Source organism: Anopheles coustani, chromosome 3 (assembly GCF_943734705.1).
Source record: "Anopheles coustani chromosome 3, idAnoCousDA_361_x.2, whole genome shotgun sequence".
Taxonomy (NCBI): domain Eukaryota; kingdom Metazoa; phylum Arthropoda; class Insecta; order Diptera; family Culicidae; genus Anopheles; species Anopheles coustani.
The window spans coordinates 8,559,670-8,578,005 of NC_071288.1; the positions used below are offsets into that span (position 1 = coordinate 8,559,670).

Below are 18,336 nucleotides of genomic sequence, written 5' to 3' on the forward strand. Positions count from 1 at the left end.
CGGAAGCAAAGTCAGCCTCCCCTTGGCCCTCTTTCGTCGTTCGCGCTCGACAGTGAGGGGCGTGCAAAGTTTTGGGTGCATTTAAAAAATTTAAATGCCCGTGAATCCTCGGCTCGAGGGGTTTTTCCTTCCCTACGCGCGCTCCTAAGAGGGCAAACAGTTTGATGAAGTTTTTCCCGCCCAACGGGCCGGGTTGGGGTTGGGGCCGGAAAGGTGAGATTTTGTGTGGCGTTTCGCAATTTTAACGACATTTCCAAAGCCGTGCCCCACCCCCGACACACCGGTCCCTCCCTCCCACGGTCCCGCGGCGTAAGAAAATCGATCGCACAGCAAAAACAAACACACGGCCAAGAAGGGCGAATTGGCAAACTGGGTAAGGTCGGATTTCGAAACAGCAATTGACATAAAATGGCAAACGGGCGGGCCTGAAAAAAGCTGGGGCCCCGATTCGATTGCCGTCGCAAAACAAAGGGAAACGCGGCTCGGAAAACTAAAGCAATTTTCATCACCCTCACGGGGTGTCCCGCAGGCCGCCCCGTCGGCCCGGCATCGGCATGCTGCCGTCGTAGCTTGTCTGCTTAGGATTACTATTGTAGAAGTGCCGATTTAAGGTGGAATTTATAGCCAATTTCAGCTAGATTTTATGGCCGCCCTAAATGGCACTGAAAGTTTTTTTTTATTACTATTATTTTTATTACCATCTCGCTTCTTTCCAAAGCCGGCACATATTGTGACGCTGGCGGGGAAGCGTTTTCGCTACTTGAAGCACAAAATTCGAACAATTCTAGGCTTTTTGATGTTTTGTGTTTGGTGGTGTTGAAAAACACTTCTCGGGCAGCTGTTTTCGGTTTTCTTTTTCAAGAGGACAAAACAATTTTTCAATACCAAACTAAAACGTTTTTATGAGCCTAATGATATTTTTAGCTCAAGGTTATTCATTCCATTTATATTTACTAATTATATTTCCCAGTTGATTTCAAAGACACCATTCCATACAATGTTGCTCAATTAATTGCCCCATTTCTAGTTTAATGTTCATTATTCTTGCATTTCATTCTCATCACCCACCAATCAGCCCTCGTTCGTCCACGGTCCCATCCCACATCCAACATCGAGCCAGGGTGTCTTGCCGAAGCCGAAACGTTTGCTTGTCACTGCAGTTCGTTTCCGCTCCTAATGATGGTGTTTTTATTTCCTTAATCGTTGCCATTCTGGCGGCCTTTTTAATGCCCGTCTTTGTGTGCTTCCTTTTGCTTTCGGCGCTTTAAATACGCCTTTCGACGGGGTGCCCAAGCCCTAGCCCCGGCCCGTTCCCCAGGTGTCGAGAACCCAAGGGCAGGGGCCGTCGTTCGTGTCGTCGTGTCTCACTGGCTTGCCGCCGGTCGTCGCTGTTAAAGGCTGTCCCGACGTCGGCGCCGCGCGTTCGAGGCTCGAAGAAAATCGTGCCGTGCCCGCGGTGAGATTATCCTCGAAACGGACGAATGACAGCACGAACCGGTGCCAACGGGCATCGAGGTTCCGAAACGTTGGCGGGTGAATTGGAAAATGCAATTAAAAACTAATTAAACCTCCCTTTTTAAATGCAGCACACATTTAACGATAATCAGCCGTTTTCGTGATGAGTTCTTTCGTTAACGGCGTTCGTTGGGAGGTAATAAATGAAAATGTAAGCCGAGTTCAGGTGGAACTGGTGCCCGAAAGAGGGCGCGACCCAGCCTGGCGGCAAGTGTCCCGAGGTGCGTAGCGCTTCGATGGTCAACCCTGTTTGGCAAAGCAAAACAAAAACAATCCCAATTGGGATGTGTTTCCTGAGAGGGAAAAAAAACAACGCTTTTCTTTCTTTCTCTCGCATGAGTTAAAAACCATTTACATGCAGCCAACGATGGTTGGTTATGCAGAAAATTCCCATCGATCCGCAAAGTTGTCATCATCCGTCCCCGTCGTTAAATAATTTCCCGCAAAGATGAACCGTACCGGCAGCCGACCGGGGGGGTTTTCTGTCCTCCCAATCGCGCCCGTCCGGGCGCTTGTGCGCTTTGATGTACCGACGACGTTCGCTCCGCCAAGTCGACAACTCTCAAAACCGGACCCGGCAGCGGAAGAAACCGGACCCGGCACGATGGGTGGACGGCGAACGGAGGGTACGGAGCGCACGCGGAGCGAAGACGGACGAATATGTGAGACGAGCTAAAAATAGTCCGACCCCACGCGAAGCGAAGAGGCACCAAACCCAACCCAACCCAACCCCGTCGAGCACACGTCACAAGGCATTATCCCCGTCCCCGGGACCCGTTGTCGCAAGGGGGCGCGTTTTATGAATGAACGTAACGCCGCGCGTATCGCGAATGGACCGGCGCCGCCTCGCGTAAAGCGGAAGCGCAAGAAGAGAAAGAAGATGAGAGTTACGAGGTCGCCATCACGAACGGAGGGACCGTTTGTTTGGGATGGTCGGTTTTATTTGGCTTTGGGCACTCTCCTTCCACAACGGGGACGTAGCTCAGTGGTAGAGCGCTCGCTTCGCATGTGAGAAGTCCCGGGTTCAATCCCCGGCGTCTCCACTCTGATGAAAACTGGGAACCTTTTTGTTTTAGCTTAGCCAGTTTTCACCTTCGTTTTTGCAACTAAATAAACAGTACAACTAGATTGTTTTACTATTTTTCTTGTTAATCAACCGTATCAATCTATTTAAATGATTCAATAGAAAATTGTCGTTCACTTCCTAAAAGCAATTATAAAATGCAATCAATGCATGATTGTTTGCCGAACGACAACAGTGGGTGCTATTTCTGCTACTCGTCGTTCAACCTGTTTCATACATTCCCTTTTCCCATTCACCATCGCCTTCAGCAGGACAGGACACATTTTCCCACACTTTGCCCTTTCCCTCTTTGGTTGCAAAAACGGCGAGAAATCGTGGCGATTGTAATTCAATTAAAACCCATTCATCACTCCAATCATTCCATTCGCCGTCCGGGTGGGTCCCTACAACCAACCCTGGGTACGTGCCATGCACGGTCGTTTCCTGGCCACGATTCTGCCACCTGCAGCTGCACTTTGCACCACTACCGTCGGCAACATTCCGGCGGGGTGGAGTTTGACGGTTCGGGGTAGTTTTTCTCGGTAGCGTGATTCATTTCCATAGCGTTTCCTTCCACGCTCAACTGCCGAGGGAAAGAGCCAAATAAACGGTGCATGCAAACATGGGTTTTTTGAAATTAATTCTCGCCCGTCAACCATCGATCGATCGGTGGACGATCAATTTATTATTGTCGATAACTATTTGCCTAGTTTTGCGTGGCTCGAACGTGTGGAAAAGCGTGAAACAAAAATCCTGTCAAGAGTGCCACTTTTTTTTTTTGAGGTGCTTTCCACCGACACGAGCGAACGGCCCCAATGGCCAACATTAGCGAAACCACTTCTCCGCTACAATATGGCACCGGCTCGGTAGCATAACTCCGCATGCGTCGACCGAAGCGCGTCTAATCGAAGCCGAGGCCATAAATAAGGCCTTTAATTACCTAATCGAATTTAATCCTCCGCAAACAATCGTGGAGTGGCGCAGCAAAAAATAAAGCCTTCCCCCACCCGAACCAAAGAAGAAGTAGAGGGTAGGGTGGTGGAGATAAAGCGTTGCTGCCGTTAATTCCGTGCGCCGCGAAGCTCAGCGAGCCATGATGAATAACAAAACCCCGCGTAATGGAGTCGGAACTGGGCCGCCCGTGGCGGGGTTTGTGTCGATTTAGTTGTAAGTGCATGTGCGAGCATTTTGGTGTCTTTAGTGCGGGGCGGTGTTTCACTCACTCACTCACCCCGCGTTACTTAGTAACCCGGGGGTTGCTTCTCGTTGTTGCCAACGGCAACAATGTACACCCGCAGACGCCACCGCCGCCATCATTAGCCCCTTGTAGAGGAACGCGAGAGGGGTCTGGCATTAATTTCATATTTAGCTGTTTCCCCGCTTTGTGCGTGCGTGATTGCGAAAAAAGGGGGCCGAAGTACGGAACGCGCGTGTGTGTCTTTGCGCTTGATCGACTACGAAAAACATTTCCTTCGCCGCCACCCCACTTCCAACCCCCCGGGGGTCCCAAAAGGGTTTCCTACTTCGACAAACAACAACAAAACCAACCCTTGACAGCTTTAATCCATCTCCTTCGGGGCGCCATCGCGATGATAATGACAGGGCATCACCGAAACCGTACGGCGATGAGTTCGGTCCGATGGTGCATGAACTACAATGTGTGTGTGTGTGTATCCCGGCAAACTACCTTCTAAAACCTGACGCACATCTGGGTTTTAGTCTCTGGGAACGGTGCGAATGTGTGTAATAGGCGCGCAACAATGAAACAACAGCAGCACAACAAACCTACATAAACACACATTCCTGCGCATCGCAGTGGGCGATGGGGGTTGGAGAAAAATTACACACAATCCAAACACATCACAACAATTTCCTAGCAAATGAAAATAAAAGTATAAATCAAGCTTAATAATGCGAATTAAAACCCATTGCAGCAGACATTAGTCCGTACAACGGGGCAACCATCGGCGGCGGCGTCTCCACGGCAACCCTGGGCCGGCGCGATTGCATGAGTTCGCGATTATCGCGTCTCTCGGTCCTCCTTCCCTCACCTGGGGGAGAGGCCTCTGATGTGTCTGTGCATTCCGGCAAACCGCGCATCGTGTGATAGAATTAATGACGCTATGCGGTAGAAGCCGTCGAACGTGGAACCGAGCACGAGAAAAAAAGAGGGCTCGTAGTGTGTGAGCTATACACAGAATAACAATCGCTGTCAGTTGGAAATTAGCGCAAAAACCAAGCCCCAACGTCCCACAACCCCCCTTTTTAACAGGTCCTTCCCCCCCGGGGGGGAGGAAAAACAAGTTGGGGCCGCACGCTGTGTTTCGATTGTAGATTTTAATTAACGCTGTAATGCTACCGACTATCGTGTCTGGCAATCAAGATAATGTTGTCGGTGGTGCACGGCCAGACTAAAATCCAATGCACCGCCGGGGGGGAGGGGAAACGGCCACGAGTGCCGTGTACCTTGTTTTTTTTTTTAATTTCCCTATTCTATCTTTGGCAGACATGTGACAGCGCGGACGGACGGACGGCTGAGGGTGCCGTTGGCGACATTGTCGTCGTCCTTTTTCTATTAAGTTTTTTGAAAAACCGCTTGAAAGCGGCTGTAGGAAATGGGTTGTCGCTCCCCCAGGGCAACCTATCGAAGGCAGGCGACCTGTGTGTGTGTGTGTGTGTGTTGGTGTTTTTTAATCGTGAGCCGTCCGATGCTATCGGTTCGTGAGGCAATCAGGATTTAATAGGGTAGTTGTTTCTTTCCGAAATGGATTATTCATTTGGCGGACGGAACACCAAATCGTCCATGGGAAGTAGTTTAAGTCCGCTCACGGACATATGGCCGGGAAGCTGAATTGTGTGATGGTTTCAAACAAACCCATTGTATGTTTGATGTAGATTAGATCGAATGATTGAATACAAAAATAAATGGTTAGAAATGTTAATTATGAAAGAGTTTTTTCAACCGTAATATTGTCCTTTAAAATACAAATTTTGTTCTTTTAAAACTCGTTTGATGTGTTAATAATGCAAGTAAAACCAGATGCGACCCTGATACTTTAAAAAAAACGAAACCGGAAACGGTTCTCACCTTTTGAGGGGTTTTTATGGTAGTTAAACACCGGTTCTGCAACCTAAGGGAAAAACCATTTAACTCCTTGAACAAAGCAATTCCAAGCGAATGCCCGATGCGTCATGCTGGTGAATCATCCGCGCCACTTCAAGGCTACCTGGCTCGTGATTACCAAACAACGAGTCGAACGGAACGGCAACCGGCCCTCGAAGTGTTTCCCCGTCTAAGAACATCTAAACGTCATCCGGTAACGCTGAACGGAACGGCGGAATAGAATGCAACGGAATCGATTAACCTCCGATCGCGATCCGTGAGCAAAGGTCCGTGAAGGGGAAAACACTTTCCTTACAGCGATCGACGCAAAGCAGAGCTGAACTCAAGGCAAATGGCGTAGGGCTCCATCTGTTTTATGCGATGTCGTGTCGGTACTGCTTTTTTTTCTCTCCATTTTTACCGTGACACGACAACCAGTGGGATGGGAGACGCAGGAAACTGGATCATCACCGTGATAAATGTAAATGATAGTCATTTATCACGATGTTTTCGTTCATTCTTACCGTAACTCGGTCGAGGAACGTCGCTTTGTGGCGTCACGATAAAGACGAAGCATTTCGAAGGTCCTGAGCGAGGTGGAAGGAAACCGATTCCACAACGTACAAGTGCAAGCCGGCGATGCGATCGAGCGAAAAGGTAATCCCTTGCAACTTGATCGTGCAAGACGTGAGTAAATTTATTTGCTCGTGACCGTAGGCCGTTTTTTTTCGGGCTGCTTATCGAAAGTGGAAACCCCGATGGATACAAGAAACAAAATCGCAGGCGAGACGAAATCTATGGGCTGCGAAAAACCAAACTCGGAACTAACACATACATATTCACACAACGTCTCTAAGCAAAAATGGTGGAAAGAACCGGAGCCGCCGACTTTTTGCGAAGGCGAATAATCGCGCAGTTCCGCTGCCGATGAGTAATTGAAGGTTTTTCCTACGTTCCGCAACCGCTCCGAAGGCGATCTCGCCGGGGCTTATGGGTCGATGCAAGAGGTTAAATAAATCGTACTTACAAACGACACGCCACCAAGAAGGGGAACCAATGGCGGTGGGAAATAAATTGGGGCTTTAAAGCCGAATGCCAAAACGATGAGACGGTTGTAAAGTATACGCTTTTCCCGGTAAGCCAACCCCTAATGATAGCCGTGAAGGAAGGGATCTCGCTTCAAATCTTCTTCACCTTCTGCACCAAAACGCCCCTAGTTCTAGCCGTCGAGGGAAGATGATATTTACCAAGTTTTGTAACCGAACCGTCTGACGGTGAGGAAAAATTGGTGAATGCATTAGCATCAATCTGCCGGAACACACACACACACACACCGCCCGGAGGGACATTTGAATTTATGAATAATTCCAAGCACAACTTCTCCGATGAATGAATGAATGGATGAACGGATGAATGGAGTTGGAATTGAATTTGCCTAAATAAGTGAGTTTTTACTTTATAAGGACAACAACGGCGGGCGACCGAACCGAACAGAACCGAACGCCGTTCCCAGGTCGCGCCGACGTTCTTCTCTTTCTAAACGTGCGAAGACGAATTTCAACGAATATTGCATTATGCAAAAGGGAGGACAATCGGAAGGCAAAGGAAAAAATAAAGTGATCCAAAAGGAAAGTCAAACAACTGACCGCATTGTAAAGTATCGGCGCATCCTTTTGTCGGAACCGCCTCGATGGGGCATTCTTTCGCAATATCTGTCCGCCAGGGAGGAATATGTTTCTCCCGCAGATTCCGGACCCATCACCCTACCGGGCCGCGGCTAATCGGTGCATATGTCCTTCTGTCGTTCAAAATATATTTCACAGTTCCCTACCCTCATGCAAATCCACTTTCCGATAAATAATGGAAAGACGTCTGCAATCAGGCTCCCTGAGCGCGAACTGCATCTGCATCTAATTACTTTACCGGCGTCTTGCCGAGTAGCGCTCGGAAAATGGAATGGATGCGGGCCTGATGCAAAGGTTGGCCCACATTCACACACCCGCCAGCCCATTCCGCCAGGGGTTGTTTTCGATCCGTTCGGAAGGCATTTGCATGTGCCTTGTGCTGTGCCATTATTGGTTGTGCGACACCGTCTGACACTGTCGGAGGCAGAGGCCTTCTTCCCCCATCCGAGCGGTTGCAATATTTACATATTAATCGAGAACTCGTCGAACGTCGCAGGCCCTTTACGTCCTTTTCCCCAAGGTTGGGTGTCCAAGGTCTAGACATCTGCAAAAACCGATACTCCGATGGTGATACTGTTTCGCCGTGGAGACTTTAAATTGGCACGCTGGGAAGGGGAGTGCCTTTTGCGCCCGGATACGGTTACACGGTCGCGGTGTGGCTTTCGGAAGGTTTTGTGCCGGGTCCACCTTTCGCCTGACGTTTGATGTTCGGATCGGATACAAGATCCTTGCTTGTCCCGAAAGTGGACACCCACGGCGTGGATGCATTTTATTCTCGAATCGGTTTTCAGCCACCTCCCGGTATCTAATTCCTCGACCTTGTCCACCCAGCACATCCTGTCGTGTTCGATTTCTTCCTAGCGATGCCCTTTGGATCTAGGTTTGGTTTTCGTCTTTCGTCTTTGTGTGCATCATGTTCCGTGTTGCATTCGTTTGACGAAACGACACTCCGAGGGAGGTCGCGTATGACTTCCGCCCGAAAACGGACCCACGTCACACGTCCGCCCGGAAGCCCCGGGATTTTCCCCGGGGCAAAATGTCATGGATTTTCTCAATCACACACACACACCAGGGCGAGATGCTTCCCGGGAAAACCCGAAACCAAAAATCATCAAAAATGTGTCCACCCCCCCGAGGTGCGGCCAGTGTGGCATGCGAAGAATGTCGCGCGCACATCCATCTTTGATGTCCCCTTTTAAATTCTCTCGCGGGGCGAGCTGCGAGTGGCAGGTGCCGGCGGACCGTGATTTACGTACCGCGGCTGGCGGATTTGGGTTGGCGACCCGCACTTTAGTGCCGTCCTCGAAACGGGCAGCTTAGGGCACCCCACTCTACCGGGGGTCCTATGCCAACACGGTGCGCTGACCAACGCTCGTACGAGTGTGGTGTGTGAATGTTTTTCACCTTCCCTTCCTTCTTTTTCTCCCCCGAACTCCGTTCTCGAACGGGGAAAACGGGCGGCAAGATTTATCCTCGCGCTAATGGGCGTCGGTGGAAGGTTGAGAATTTTTCGCACATTTTCCATAAATCTCGCGATCGCAATGTCGGGGCGTTTCAAACCGAATTCTCAACGTTCTCGATTGCTGCCGGGCTAATTTTGATCGTTGGATCGGTGGAAAGTGGCTGCAGAAGGGTTCAGCATTTTCTGCTTCGATGCGCTAGCGAACTTGCTCTTGGATTACCATTTGTTTCCACACCGGATTTTTTTAAATAACAGGAAAATATTTGAAAAGAAGTCACCATTAAAAAATAAAAATTTATGCTATTTATGCTTCGGTTAAAATGTAAGTTTATTCAGGTTGACCACGTATCGGTTTTCTTTCAGAATTTGTTATTTATTTTAATCAAGCTGCTCAAGGGAAAATCTGTCACAAAACTTCTGTCAAACCAGCATTACTTGGTTTTGTTCGTTGGAAACAAAATTGAACCAAACAAACAGGGTGTTGAAATATGTTTTAAAAAATGTATCGTAATGCATCCTCTGCTTTCCAAGAATATTTTAAATTTTTCTCAAAACTTTTTCGCTAAATAAACCCCACGGGAAGTGAAATCGTTGCAAACGTACGACATTGGCCGGCCGCGTCATTAGGCCACGAATTGCACGCGCACGGAATTCGTCACTCGTCCGGTGAAATGGACGACGGTTGAGGAGGGGTCGACGAGGGGCCGAAGGCGACGCTCGAGGAAGGTGAGAACAAGTGAATGAAATTTGATTCCGTCCGTCTGCGGCTGCGGATGGATTTTCGGTCCGTGAGTTACGGCTTTTGCCTTTTATCCCCCGTGCATTCCATTTATTTTCACTTCACTTCTAAATCGACTCATGCTCGGACCCCCTCCCGAGGAGGAGGTCGACGTAAGAGGTGCGGGCCAGCGGGGGGAAAAGTAAAAAAAAACTTAAATGTACACACTCTGGCCGAGGTAAACGTAAAGTGAGTGAAGTGGAGTAAAGTGGTTTGTCTTTCATCTTTCGTCTGCTCGACGATGGAAGTTCCGTGCGCGAACGTGCAGTGAAGGATAAACCAATAGGCGGACCGTTTCCGTCGTGGAAACGCGGCGAGAATCTTTGGTGGAACCGAAAACGTAAATAAGCAAAGCGAGGGGGAAAAAAACACCGTACAAACCATAATACACTCGGCCAAGAAAGCCGGTGACACTTCATCTTATCTTTTGGCATCCTACGGTTCGGTTCGAAGCATCTTTTGCCCGTCTGCGCCGCCGGGCAGCTATCAAAACCGATCGGAGCGTGGAGCGCAAATGTCGGAAAGAAAACTGAAAACTCACGTGATGAAAGCGGTTATCGGTTGATGGTTAAAGTTTCCGACCGACCGTTCGTTAAAGTTGCCCGTTTCTTTTTCTTCCCACGTCTGGGACTTCTCCACGAGCGTCTCAAGTAAATTCGAAAACCACTTCGCAACGACAGTCCGCCGGTCTTCTTTCCGCGGAGTTCTTGAAGCCCTCCTTTCCCGTTCTCGTGTTTGAATGACAGATGCTGACGGGTTTGCTCATTCGTCGCGCTGAAAAATGCAATCGATCTTAAAGATCTTCTTCAGTGCAACCGAGTGAGGCTTCGAAACGAGACGATCGATTTCCCAGAAGGTGATCTTCACGTGCCCCGCAACGAGTTGCCGAGGGTTAAAGGGGAAGCCTGCCTCACGGCAGAGAAGTCGTGAAGGAAATGTAGTCTTATGGTTTCAGTTTCCATCACCAATGGGCAAATGGAAAATGGGGAAGAAATAGTTGGCGAAAATCAATTTCTCTACTTTGAAGTAAAAGATTTGAAACGTCCCTGGAAAACAACGATTGTTTTACAAAAAGTCATAAGAGAAGTGGGCTATAACCTACTACATATTAGAAAAATACACTAAATTTATAACTACCACAAGAAATGCAAGCCTCAAATATGCTAGCTTAAGACTTGTGCACGAATTACGCCACGCGCGTATCAAACACCAATTGCTTTCAGACAAAGCGGTCCCTGTTTTCAATTTCCGCTGCCAAGTGTAACACTAAACTTCGGTAAGTGGAAAATAAATATTGTCCATTGTTAAGCCAGAAGCGGTTCGGTTTCTGCTCGTCCTGCCGACAGTGGTCAACTTCTTGCGAGAAAAACGAAAATCGAGCTGCTCCCGTTCTATCATACGACACCGGGCCGGGGTTTGCTATGGGGTTTTTTTTTTTCACCCGCCGGTCGCTTTTCCTAAGGCCAACTTCCACAACAGCACATTGGCCTCCCGGACCTGTGGTTCCCTTCCCCGCGAGGGGAGGGGGCCGCGTGTATCACGTTTCCGTACACAACTTTTCACTCGCCAGCCGTGTTTTGCTTTTTGGCGCGCGCGTTCTGCGTCGAGTCGTTTGTTCTCGGCCCCGTTTCGTGCTACGTGCCCCCTACCTTCCCCATCCCATGGCCGGGTTTGGGTTTTCTTTTTTCCAAGTCACATGGCCATCGGACGAGAAGCCTTTCAAAGAAATCCGATCCCTAGCCAAACCGGGGCCCTTGCGCTGCGGACAGTGCGCTGTAAAAAGTCACGGGGCCATTGTAAGGGGTGGGGGGGGATGTGGATTGTGCCGCGTGCTTCGCCCATATTTGGCCCACCACGGGGTCTTCCACAGGCCCGATGGCTAACAACAACGGGCTGCGAAAGAAAACAAGAAGCCAAACCCGTTCCCGAACACACCCATCCGGGCTGGCATCGATCCCGATTCCAATTAGGCATTGGCCGCACCGGGCTTCGGAATGCGGGCCGCGGATCGATGGCGGGTTAATCAATTGCAAGCGGGCGTAATTAATTTTCCATTTCACTGCAACCCAGTTCCGCAAACATTCCGCCGCCGAACCGCGCAAACTCCGCCCGGCGCTGGGGCTTTCGCGTTTTACGATTCGATCGACCCTTTTCCTCGGGGAAGAACCCCCGCACAAAATGGATGCCCACCCTACGTGTGCATGTGTGTGTGTGTTCTTTGTGCAACCTGTTACCTTATTTGATGGCGCATCCGGCTGTTGTACTAATGAAGGTGGAAAACTTGCATCGCATCTGTCCTAAAAGTTTCAGATAAAACCATCAAACGAATCAAGACAATTTGTGAAGAAACACACCTTCTGCTCCGTTTTGTGAAAGTTCTATTTTGTCATTATTTTCAATAGATGGTTCCAGCGGATTCTTTTCCTTCCGTGGAAAACTTCTTGCCCGTGCCTAAATAACCCATTCTCGCAACTCGAACATTGAACAACAATGGAACAACTTGCCCTCCTATTTCACCGGCCAGCAAGAACTTCGGCCCGAGGGGTTTCCTTTAATTTTCCGCTACAGTAGAAAAAAAAGTAACGATAACAACAAAACAATGCACAGCGCTCGTTCGATGGTTGCAACGCGGAACGTAAAATAAAAATACCACGAAGGAAAAACAACAAACTGGCGCAAGTAACCTTCCCTCCTCTGCAACACCCCGGGGAGGAGGGGGGGTTGGTGCTGAAGGGACTGGAAATAATAACACTAATGTGATTTATTGTGCATAAATTGATTTTTAATGGCCTCATTTCTGTAACAACCCCCGGACCTGACGTTACGACGACCGCGAGCGAACGGGCCGGAAACTTCGACTCGGTTTCACTCATCGATAATGGCGGCGTTTTCGGTGGCGTAATGGGAATTTTAGGAGCCATCGAGCCCAGGGCCACCAGCACCGGGTGGGGGAAAGGGAGGAGGAAAGGAGGGGACACACGAGAAAAACTATTGATAAATGGTAACGATGGACGGAACGGAAACGACCAGCTGGAGCCCTGCGTTTGGACAACTGAAATCCTGACCAGGGCGACACGTTTCGCCGTCCATCGTCGAACGTCTAATGACGTCCGTACGTGTCCCAAGGGGAAGGGGGTAGAGGGGAGGAGGGGTATAGAAAAGTCGAAGAAAACCACTACACTAGTCCTCCATCTATTCAAGACTTCCGCCCTACGGAGCTCTCTTCTTGGCGATGGTCGTTAAAACGTCAGGAAAAAGGAGAAAAGCGAACAGAAAAACTGCCGCACAAACAATTCGAGGACCTTGTGCTGGAGAGCGCTTCTTTGGTGTGGGCTTTCCACCTCGGCCACCTCGGCCACCTTGCCTCGATTGCAATCGCTCGAAAAATTCCGTTTTCCAGCCACAATCCGGCGATACCGAGGCGATCTACCAATTATAGCCCACTTCCGTGCGGTTGAGGGGTTTTCTTTTGTTTTCCCGTCTGTTTAATGGACTTTGATGCAATCGTGCCCGAGACCGGCATAGACACAGGCACACACACGGGCGCGCCCATTCGAAAGGAAGCTCGCAAATCATAAAACGCGGAGAGGGTGCGAGCTCGCGCGAGATCAAAATGCGATCAAGATAAAATTAGATTGCGGCACACAATTAAGCCGTTTTCGATTTGAAAGGTTTCTGCGAGGGAGGGGAGCCGTAATTAAACCATTCCGGCCGGTTATATTGGGTGAAATTAATACGCCGCACACCAACACGCCGAGATGTCGTGGGACACTTTTCGTGGAGAATAAGGCTGCCATTAGTTGGGACGATGTGACGTGAATATGAAGCGTGTATAAAACATAATTCCGGGTCGCTATTTTTGCTGCTGACGGCACCAATGACGCTCGGTGGAAAACTGAAGTCCATAATACTTTTTTATAAAACAGCCAAGGTAAAACTTTTCGTATATTTCATCTACGTAAATCAGAATTTAAAATGAATAATTCATTTCCTATCCCATCATTGCAGCTGTCGCGACTATCGATGATCGGAATCGAAATCTCAAATGATGACGACCGCATTTCAAATACACTGACAGGCCAGACTCGGCCCAATTTGTTTGCATAAATTGATTAGAGCGCGAAAATCAAATCATCCGTAATCGATCAGTTGAGATATTTGATTTAATTTCACCGCGCACGAAAATGCCATCCATCCCTTGGTGGTTCTCATAAAAATGATTTAAAAATCGTAAATTCAAATGCATCCAGACGAAAACGGTAGGAAAGGGGTTTTTCCGGCGAGTATTAACTTACGCCGGCCCGGTTGGTGGTGAGAGGCACGGAAGATGGTGGAGATATCCGATCGCACGATTCGCGGGCCCAGCCTACCCACGGTCCTAATTTGCAATTTAAACATCGCGTTCATTTTCTTCGCTCGTTTGTCACCTTCGCCATTTTTTTTTTTCTTCTTTAAACCACCACCTTTTTCCTTCTCCATCGGCTTAAGTGGGAACGTTTTCGTCTCAGTCATCAGTTCGGGGATCGTTTGCTTCACCCCAGGCCAGCCTTCGACCTTTGACTATCCCAAGGAAGTGACGATGATTGATCGTTCGAGCAGGCGGGAGGGAGAGGGCCCACTTTGGACCGGAGGCACTTTTTGGGGCCCGCTTTTCCCCCCGTAATGGCGACCGAAGATCGATGGAAATGATTGGGAACCCTATCACCACCGCCCCACAACCCCGTCCCACGGATAACTCAGCGTCTTTTATCGATCGTTCCGGTCGATTTGCGCGAACCTGCTCCAGCTTTCGCACGCAATTTCTTTCCGAGTATTTTGTTTTCCTTTCCCATTTCGCCCATCAAGACGCTCCCCACGTTGGGCAAACGTTAATCCCATTTGGATTGGGAACCATTTTTGTCACGGACCGCTGACGAAAAACACGAAGCACGAAGGGAAAAACCAACGGGCGACACTCACCAACCCGGGCGTCTAATTAATGATCTTCTTCGGCGTCGGAACCGTTTTCCACCGCGTTTGGCAAAGGGACGATTTTCGCCGCGCACAATAGCGAAATGTTTTGTTTCTTTTTTTTCCTGCCGTCCTCCTGCACCCAGGGGCTTACCTTTCATCACACTAATCACGTTTGAAACAATTCCCCGCGGAACGGTTTGTTGCTTTGTTGCCCCATTTCTTTGGCCGGGTCCGATAATCGATTGCCGATTAGTTGCAGTCTTGGCTCCAATTTTTGGTTTTTTTGCCTTGCGTGCCGCGAATGGTACAATGGACTTTTAATTAACTGCGGGCGCATTCGATCTGCGGGCCCACCTCCCTCCTGCTCGATTGGTGGTGGTGGCATGTTAATGAGCTCGCCGAGCACTGCACTTAGGGGATCACCCAGGGGGGGAATATCGAAATGGAATGGATGCCTTAAAAATTGCAGAATCAAATCCAATCGAAACGAGCCGGCCTCAGCTCGAGGAAGCCAATGGTAAGCGCGATTGAAAGTGAGTTGGTTGATGGAAAAATAAGAGAAAAATAACCTCATTACCACTAGCTCATGTGCAGGTACGACGAAGACACGATCATAAATCTCCGCTCAATCATGATCACGATCGCGAAGAAGAGATGAACCAGCTTAACATCGTCAAGGATAGGAACGATGCCGTGCATTGCACCGTTGCGTTTTTTAAAACGCATTGCGAAAAAGTGCTGCAGATGCTTTTAAAGGCAAATTGTTGCTGAAGTGGGCTCATGTTCTCATTTTTGCCAGAGGACAATTAAAAATATCAGATTGCTTTAAAATTCTAAGCAAACGAAATAGAAGTAAGTAACCCTCGACCATAGAAAACTTTAAAGTGTTCAGCAGAAGCAGAAGAAGAAAAAAATACCTTCCCCGAAGCAATCATGGCCATAAATGAAACCCATCCCATTACGGAAGAAATCTGCAATACTGCAATCAGCAGACGTGCCAGGTAACAATGAAATTAGAAGAGTGAAGTAAAGAAAAAACACCATCTATTCCCCAATTGAATCTCGCTTCACGCTTCGCGCGGCTTCAAAGTGCGCGGCCTTTTTACTCCGGACGGACAGGTTTCCGAAGCCACGAAACCGACGATAATCGTGGCCAGAGTTCAAGCAGCCCACTTTCCTGGCTGCCCATTACACCATTACACGCCGCCGAGAGAACTCCGACTCATGAGGTGAGACTTCCGAGTGGGAAAAAAGCGGGCCCCAAATCGAAAAGAAGTGCACAAGTACCTCGAGACAACGACCGCCGGTTGGGTGGAAAGCAAAAAAAAGAAAGAAATAACAATCATCGCACGGGACCTCCGGCACTCCAGGCGGCGCACCGCGGTTTTTCTTTGGCTTCGGTTTGGCTGCCGGCGATCGGTTGGAGGTTCTTTTTCCGACCGATGCCGGTCGCTACCGTTTCCCGACGTTAATGCCATTGCCACGGTGCGCCATTTCAATCAGTTCGCGCTACGATTGAATGTTCCCTCGCCCTCCCCATGGGTTTCCTCCCCAGCCGGGAGAACGTGTGGTGCTGGTGGTATTCATTTTTCCAGCCCCGGCCACAGTTTTCCCAGCCTGCAGCGCACGGTCCGCGCGGACGAAACACTCATTATCTGCTCGTTCCGAAATGATTTGCTGCGGTTATTATTGAGCTATCGGATTTACTTTTTTTTTTTTGCTCTCCCCCTCCCCTTCTCCCCCATCCGAGCCTCACTTTAGCCTTTTTGCACAATGCATCCAATCATCATGGCGGTTCAGGGGAGGCGAAAAGGTTAGGTTCAACACAAGGGGGCCACCTTTGAAGCCCCTCGGTCACCTTTGAAGAGACGTACGCTAGGCAATGGGAGGAGAAAAATGAAAACACGCGTCTTGAAGCAGCACTCCTCATCAACGAATGACGAAATGTAGGCAAGAAAAGCTCATTGTCGTCAATTACAATCGCTTGCCGATTGGAGATCGATCGCCGTGCGCTCACAATGGGGCTTTTATGGAAAGTTCTCAACGTTCGCAGGGAAGTGGAAGTTTGAAGTGACCGGGAAGAATGGTGCCGAAGGAAAACTTTTCCGTTTTTCTCGCCTGCTGCCCGGATGGCAAGACAAAAACCTATTCTTTCTGCTCTCGACGGCCAACAATGATGGAACAATATTTCTTTGTTTTTTGAATTGGCGACCAAGTAATAGTTAGATTCTTCTAGCTCAGGTTTGGGAACACATAAAAAAACCTAACAATGAAATCTTGTTTGAAGATACCTGTTCCTTCTCTAAAAAACCAATAAAAATTAACTAGACTCATCAATGTTCCTATAGGATGTGCAATGTAAAGCTATAAAACTATCTGAAAGTATATCCTAGGAATAAATAATGAAGTTCACCTTCAGCAATGAACTGCTATTCCTCGTTTTGCGCTAACAGCTTCGAACCTCACGAGGCTGATTGTATAAGCAAGCTCGTTTGAAGGTCGTCGCCTATTTAAATGGATCGTACAAATTAAGTTATTCCTTTCGTATCGCTAAGGAACCGGAATCCCCGTAACTGAGGCTGATTTACCACTCATACCATTAGAAAAACCAACGGCGTCTTTTTGCCAGTAGAATTTCCTATCCGCCATGAGATCACGCTAACGACGTGCAGCGAGTAATGCAAATCATCATCCAATTGTTTCGCATTCCTCCATTAACCTAGATTGATTTACAGCCCCATCATCGCACACTCACGAGCACGTTGACTATCAGTTCCAGGGGGGTTCACGATTGTTTCCCCAAAACGGAAAAAAACAATCCTCCAGCAATCGAACGAAGCCTCAGGGCGAAGGACCCATCCCCAGGTCGCCCCCGTTCCACCGATCCGTAAGATCATTGTTTCCCGCGTCCTAATGATGATGGATTCTGGTGGAGTTGTTTTTTTTCTCCTAGGTTGTTGCTGTTGCTTTATCTCCCTGCCGAATCTTCTCCCCGATGCCGAGCTGCCAATAATAATAATAAACCTGGTATCTCCGGTAAGATCTAGCTGGAAATCTCGAACAAACAAACGAAATGAGCCAACACACACACAGAAAACGAAAATAAAAACTGATCACGCATCAAAAACACTGCTCACTGTTGGATTGTTTTCGATTGCCTGAAAATCAATTACCTTCGAGGGCCGGAACCGGGGAGGGCAGAAGGATGGGCATTTTCGCGCACATGGCATCAAGAGGGGGATGATTTTTCCTTCCTCGATTCCTTGCTCCCGTCCGTTGGAATGTCTCAGGTCTCGCAAGAACAAAAACCCGGGAGAACACGAGCATCGCAAGAGGGTTGTTCTTTTTCGCTGAAACAAATGCCCTTACTTCAGCCGCCCGAGTTTACGGTGTGTGTAGGTCATTAGGTGCGCAAGTAGCGTAAACAATCGCCAACGAACGCTGCGTCACGTTTCAAACCACCCCCCCCCACGAAAGTCTATTGTTTCGTTCCGAGAGGCCGCACGATGACGCATATCACAGTCGTGCGTCTCCGAAAATGCGAAACGCAACGAAGCGATGCTGGAGCCACCATAAATCGAACCGAATCGTGTCTGCTAATGACGCGCGCGCCAGAACCTGGTTGCCTGGGGACGTCAAGGGGTGACAAATATTTACCCGATGCGTCTTATCACTGCGAAAGGGGTTGCTCCGGACGGGGATGCTACCGTGCCACCCAAATACATCACGCCTGTCACGCGGGGAGGGCGCTGACTCGAGTTTAGAGTTTCCGTCAAC

At 49.0% G+C, this 18,336-nt stretch overlaps 1 non-coding gene across 1 annotated transcript; it reads left to right on the top strand.

Moving 5' to 3' along the window:
* The first annotated feature begins 2,486 nt into the window (after positions 1–2,486).
* Positions 2,487–2,558, top strand: Trnaa-cgc (transfer RNA alanine (anticodon CGC)). The gene has a single exon. It is a non-coding gene; the product is annotated as a tRNA-Ala (tRNA).
* The last annotated feature ends 15,778 nt before the right edge of the window (positions 2,559–18,336 follow it).